At 50.0% G+C, this 6,000-nt stretch overlaps 1 protein-coding gene across 1 annotated transcript in view; it reads left to right on the top strand.

The window, feature by feature from the left end:
* Positions 1-6,000, top strand: part of ASIC2 (acid sensing ion channel subunit 2) — a 989,591-nt gene that overhangs the window by 898,630 nt on the left and 84,961 nt on the right. The window lies entirely within an intron of this gene.

Raw genomic sequence — 6,000 nt, 5'->3', positions numbered from 1 at the left:
CTTCTGGTGGAGTTGGTCGAGTTTTCCATGTAGAGTGTCATGTCATCTGCAAAAAGTGAAAGTTTGATTTCATCTTTGCCAATTCTGATGCCTTTTATTTCCCTTTGTTGTCTGATCGCTGATGCTAGGACTTCCAGCACTATGTTAAATAACAGTGGTGATAGTGGACACCCTTGTCGTGTTCCTGATCTCAGGGGAAAAGCTCTCAGTTTTTCCCCACTGAGGATGATATTATCAAATGCAGATTTGATCTCTCTCTCCTACAAAATTCCGTGTCCCCAGTAATCTCATTGGCTGCCCAGGGCTTCAACAACAGTCTTAACATTATTAAGGGATAAGCAATCAGAAGCACACAGTGCTCTTCATCTCCTCTAACTACTTTGAGATAAGCTTGGTCTTGCAGGGGCACACGCAGAGAGGACAGGGACCCTCAACCCCCATTCTTCAATTCATTGTTGGCTCCCTACCCATAACCCAAATGATCAATCTCTTTTCTGCTGAAAAGGAAAAACATAGTGGCTCCCCCTAGTATGGATTTATAACTCGTAATGTTGTCTATTATGTAACCTCCAAACCAATCCACTTACAGTCTCTCATTTAGGCCCTCCAAATACATGGAAAGATTATCTTGCTAGGGGCTCAGTCAGTTGAGTGTCCAACTTGGGCTCAGGTCATGATCTCATGGTTCGTGAGTTCAAGCCCTGCGTCAGGCTCTTTGATGTCAGCACGGAGCCTGCTTCAGATCCTCTGTTCCCCTCTCTCTCTCTACCCCTCCCCTGCTTGTACTCTCTCTCTCTCTCTCTCAAAAAATAAATAAAAAGAGATTATCTTGCTGGGTTTGTAGAAGAGGAAATGCACTGGGAACAGAAAATGCTATGTTCGCAGCCACGGATTTGACAAGTAAATAGGGATCTGCCTTGATGGCATCTTGTCTGGTCCCAAATCCCAGACTTCCTTCCATGTGACTTCCTTGGTGATAAAGTGTCCCCTGGAGTCCCAGCTCTAGCACCCACCCCCTCAGCAGCCTGAGTCCCCTCAACTATAAAATAGGGATGTGATTACCAGATGCTTTGCCATCAGGACAGCTGGGCCATAATCAGGAAAGAGAGAACACTGATGGACCTGCCAAGCAGGGGCCTGTACAGAGGACAAGCTCAGGAAACTGTTAGTTTCTTCCCCTTCGTGGAGCCACTGAGGAAGATGACGCCGTACATAAGTTGTCTATACCGTAATGCACCATGCCAATGTTAGCAATGAAGGTGCCGGGCACGGAGTTCATTTTTATCTCAGGATCCACACCTCTCCCCACTAGAGATCCAGGTTTGAAATGTGCATCTCTCTTACTACACAATCTGACTGAGTGCAATTCCAGACTCTTAGCAACTGAGCAGACCCAGGCCTGCCATCCACGATGGGGCCGTCAGCACTCACCGGGAGAGCAGAGGGATGCCTGGGAGACGGCCAGTCTGAAGGAGCTGGGCTGACAGTCTGGACTTCAATCAATTATATTTTCTGGCTGGGGACGATAAGACATCAATCTGAAGCATGTGTTACACACACATCATTATGGCCCGAAAGGGAGAAGGAGAACAGCATCTTGTCCCAAGTTTGTAGCAGAATTGTGTGTTTGTAAAAAGCTCTGAAGACTTTGATGTTGAGCAGACAGGAAAATAATGCTCTCGGAAACACCAGGCGGGAGCCGCGGGCTCAGCAGCACAAGCAGGGAGGCTGGTGCAGCCAGCGTGAGCCTCGCTGTCTCTGAGCCCCTTCTCCTGCCCCCACAAAGGTAGACTGTCTTAGCTCCTGAAGGATTAAATCTTCTAATACTTTCATGCAGAAGCAAGTGAAACAGCTTAGGTACAATTAAGTGGGAAGCTGAGAAGGGCTTTGCAGAAAAGGGAGAGGGGGGGAGGAAGGGATAAGGTGTCAGGCCCAGCTCCAGCCAGAATCAGCAAGGCTGGCAGGCACCGAAGGGCACCTCCCAGAGGTGGGCAAGGGGATATGGGCTGGCAGCACCTCGGGGTCCCTTCATTCACTCATTCAAACAGACCCAGGCCCTGCCCTCTGAGAGCTTACAGTCTAGAGGAAGACATGTCCCACAGATGATCCCATGAACAACCCTCTAGTTACACACCCTGATAGGCGCAGGAGGTGTGAGGTCGTTAAGACAGGACGTCCCAACTTAAAGGGAGACCGGGAGCAGGGGTGGAGGGTGGTGGAGAGAGGCCTCGGAGGGAGTGATCACAGGAAGGCAAGCAGAGGGTGTGAGGAGAACACCAGAGGCAGAATCAACAGCCTGTGGGATGCACTGCAGGGGGAAGAGCCTGTTGTGCATTCCAGGAACAAAAGAGGCTGGTGTGCTAGGAGCACATGAGAGAAGGGAGGACAGGAGACGAGCCAAACCATACAGGGACCTGTGAGGATTTGGGGATTTATCCTAAATGCACCAGGAGGCTGTAGAAGGAGGGTAGGCCTCTTTTTTTTTTTTAACTTTATTTATTTATTATTGAGAGAGAGAAAGAGAGCAGGGGAGGGGCAGAAAGAGAGGGAGAAAGAGAATCCCAAAGCAGCTTCCAACTGTCAGCACAGAGCCTTATGTGGGGCTCAAACCCACAAACTGTGAGATCATGACCTGAGCCCAAGCCGGATACCTAACTGACTGAGCCACCTAGGAGCCCCAGGCCTCTTTATGGTGACCCTGACTTGAGAAAGAACTGGGCCATCTCTCAGACATGGTGTGGTCACCCTTCAGCGTCCAACCTCTCTGGTCACCACCACCCTGACCACACTCCCCTGATAGGTGCCACCACCTGGGCCTAGGAAGAGCACCAGGCCTGGCAAGGGGCCAGCCAAGGACGGGGAAGGGGTCTCTATCACAAAGACCTGCCTGCTCCCTCTCTAGGGGAAGACTTTGATGCATGAGGTTTCTGTGGTGCCAGCCCAGTGCCCAACACAGAGCAGGCACTCTGTCAATGACCAGCAGAAGGTAGCGATCCTCTAGAGACTGTAAGTGGGGACGCTGGGAGAGGCTGGTGTAAAGGGAGCACAGACTGAACCAAGAGCCTGGTCCCAGACAGACATGCCCTTGCTGTGCAGCCTCAAGCGGATCGCTTCCTCTCCCCCAGGCCTGTGTCTCCTCCCCTGTGGGTAGGCAGGATGGTCTGTCACACCCCTCGGAGTTTTCGCACCTCGTCATCACCCTCGGGAGCTCACAGAGCGTCCATGACCTTTATCGGCAGTGCCCACACAGCACACCTGGGCTCTCAGACACTGGGCTGGGATCTGCTGACTCTAGGAGGCTTCACATTCTAACCTCAGCCCAGTATTCTGGAGTTCAAGTACCAGGTGGGGGCGGGAGGTGGTTGGAATTTGTAGTAATCTGGTGCAAAGCTGAAATGTACTTTTCCTTACAAATCTCCTCATATAGATAAGCAATAGTATAATTAATTTTGGAACCAACAAGCCTATTTAGCGGATCTACAGAGAAAAATTCTATTAGAGCACCCAGAAGTCACTCCAAATGTGTTCAACCTCTTGCAAAAGACACACTAACTATAAAATTCTCTCATCTGTTCATTACAGTGGTCCCCGATAACATCTCTCCAAGGGACAGATTCGTTAGCCAACTGCAGTTGCTATACACCATAGTTATGATAAAGCTCAGGGTTTGTTTTTTTTGAAAAATCATGTTCCAGCTGTGCCCCCCCCCCCACTCCCATGAAGCTAAAGGAGAAGAGTTTGGCTGTCCTGAATTAGCGCAGCTGGCCAGGGACTCAGAGACATCTTAGACAGCGAAGAAAATGTGAAATCTGAAGCCAGATAGTAAGGCTTGTACTTCTCTGCAATCCTCATAATCCCTGCACATAGTAGGAGCACATGCATGACTATTGACTGGCTGATGGAGAAAGCAAGGCACAGAGAAACAGCATATGGCTTGAAGGGTCGCAATGATAAAGACTCAGGAGAACACATCCAGAAGGAGCATATGCATTAGACACTCATGGACTTGTATGCTAGCATCGCTACTTAATTGCTGTGTGACTTAGGCGAGTCACTTAACATCCCCGAGCCTTGGTTTCCTCCTCTGCACAATGGGACCAGCAATACCCACAGCAGTCGTGGCTGCAAGGGTTCAATGAGATAACATAGATGAGTGTCTAGCAGAGTGTCGGGCACACTGTAGAGGCCTCTCTTCCTTCCTTCCATCTGGCCTTCAAGATCTGCATGAGAAAGCAGCTTTCAGCCCTCACCCCTGCTATTTACCCACCGCCCCCATCCTCATCCGCACTGAAGAATAGGAAGCCAACAGCCTCCCTGTGGCCTCCTCTCTGCAGGTGGGGACAGTGCAGTGGAGCATGGCCAAGCGGGGGCCTGGCCTCAAACCCCAGTGGCTGCAGGAACCCAATACAGTTGGCCTGGCTCCCTTCCAGCCAATTTTGCCAGATGTAATTTGGCGTCAGCTCGAGGTTCCAAAGCAGTTATGTAACCATAATAACCCATAGCATTTGTAGAAAGATTTTAGAGTTTTCAAAGCATGTTTGCAAGTATTACCTCAGCTGATCCTCTCAGGAACCTTGAGAGGTAGCTAAGGAAAGGACTCCCATTTTATTGAAGGAGAAGTTGGGGCTTGGAGGGTTAACTTAGTTCACCCATAGTCTCATGACTAACAAGCGGCAACATCAAACTTGGACAAAGGTCTCTGCATCCCTTGCCCTGGGCTTTTCCCAGCCCATCACACCACATCTTTGTAATCATGTAATCCATCAAGCAAAAGTGGTACAAACACCTACTGTGCGCCAGACAATATGTTAAGTTTTTGGCCCATAAGTGGACAGCAGAATCAAGTTCAGAAGAGATATAAGACCAACTATTTGGGGCCATGTGATAAGCTGCCATGGTAAAGGAGTGAGGGGAACAGGGGCTCAGAAAGGTTTCCTGGAGCAGACACATCAGTCCAGTCTTGGACAACAGCTAAGAACTGTCTAGGCAAGAAGAGGGGTGAGAGGAGTTACAGGCAGCAAACGCAGCGAATAGAAAGCCACAAGTGTATAAACCAGCAGGGCACATCCACTTGTGCTGCAAGCCATCTGATCTGGCTCTATCCACCCTCATTTATTCATTCATTAATCATATATACCTGGAGCATTCCCTGTGCCAGGTGCCATACTAGCCACTGGAGACAGACACCTCAACTAACAAGCAGATATAGTCCCCGAATGCATGGAGCTTCCCTGCTCATGGATTTCCATGGACACAGATGGGAAGCAGTAGGATGGAGTAGGCAACAGGCATCATAGAAGGCTAGGTATAGAGGGCCTGGCTTTTAGCCCAAGGGGGCTAGGGAGCCCTGAGGGATTTTAAGTATAAGAGTAACAAGATGAGGCCTGCATTTCAGAAAGAATGAACCATAGTGAACTTGGAGGATGGGCTGGAGAAGGTGGTCTGGAATCCAGGAGCCCAGCTAAGAAACTGCAGCTGCCCCAGCAAGCAATGGCTGGGTCCTAAGTTATGGCAATGCAGTAGAGAAAAGGCAAAATGCAAGCTGGACATAGAGACAGCCTTGCCAGGCCCTGCTGATTAATTGGACATGGTGAAGAAGAGGAAGAGTGGACAGCCACTCTGAGGGTCTGGCTGGCGCCCTTCATTACCTGGTGATGCTATTCCCTGGGACATGAGTGCAGGAGACCCATCTGGTGGGGCAGGGAACCTGAGCAAGTTTGTTCCACTGGGACTCACTGAGTGTCAGAGGACTGTGGGTCCCCCTGAAGTAATGCTCCTCGGGCAGTGGGATCAGTGTGTGGAGCCCAAGAGAGAGCTTGGGGCTGGAGATGCAGATTGGCTTACAGATGATGCTCAACATTTGGAAGTGGACAGGTTGACGCAGGGTTGGGTGAGAGGCTGGACAGTATCCAGAGGGAGAAGAGACAAGATCCCGTTGTAACAAACACCAAAGGGCGTCAAGATTTGTTCTTTGATGCCAGAATCTCACTTGGCAAAAGT

This window comes from Suricata suricatta, chromosome 17, assembly GCF_006229205.1.
Source record: "Suricata suricatta isolate VVHF042 chromosome 17, meerkat_22Aug2017_6uvM2_HiC, whole genome shotgun sequence".
Taxonomy (NCBI): Eukaryota; Metazoa; Chordata; class Mammalia; order Carnivora; family Herpestidae; genus Suricata; species Suricata suricatta.
Note: the sequence above shows the minus strand (reverse complement) of the source record. Positions and strands in the feature narration are given on the sequence as shown.